General features: G+C 67.9%; 1 protein-coding gene across 15 annotated transcripts in view; it reads left to right on the top strand.

Moving 5' to 3' along the window:
* The window catches only part of ABLIM2 (actin binding LIM protein family member 2), a 67,373-nt gene that overhangs the window by 26,885 nt on the left and 40,098 nt on the right, over positions 1 to 390 (top strand). The gene's annotated exons all lie outside the window — the stretch shown is intronic.

The raw sequence follows: 390 nt of genomic DNA, 5'->3' as shown, positions 1-390 counted from the left end.
GCACCGGGGCGCCGGCCCAGCTCCTGCGCCTCCGCGGGGGGACGTCCGGGAAGTCCTCGCAGATGAACATTCTGGAGGCATTTCTCTGTCCGGCAGCATTGGTCACGGGCAGCCTGCTTCTCGTTTCTCGGGGTTAATGAGAGCAGAGAGAGAGCTACCAGCCAGGCTCCAGGCTGCATGGACATCAGACCCTGGGACCCTGACCCCACGGGCAGGCAAGGCGAGGAGACAGGACACCTGAGGGTGTGACCGGCCCCTGGGGCCGGCAGAGGATGCCCGAGATGGAGAGGGACCGCGGGACTGTGGCTACGTAGCGTGTGCTGTCTCCAGGGCTGGGCCAGGCCTCGGGGTGCAGCGCCTGCACGAGGCCTGGCTGAGCTGGGGGGCGTG

This window comes from Myotis davidii, unplaced genomic scaffold, assembly GCF_000327345.1.
Source record: "Myotis davidii unplaced genomic scaffold, ASM32734v1 scaffold937, whole genome shotgun sequence".
NCBI lineage: Eukaryota > Metazoa > Chordata > Mammalia > Chiroptera > Vespertilionidae > Myotis > Myotis davidii.
Note: the sequence above shows the minus strand (reverse complement) of the source record. Positions and strands in the feature narration are given on the sequence as shown.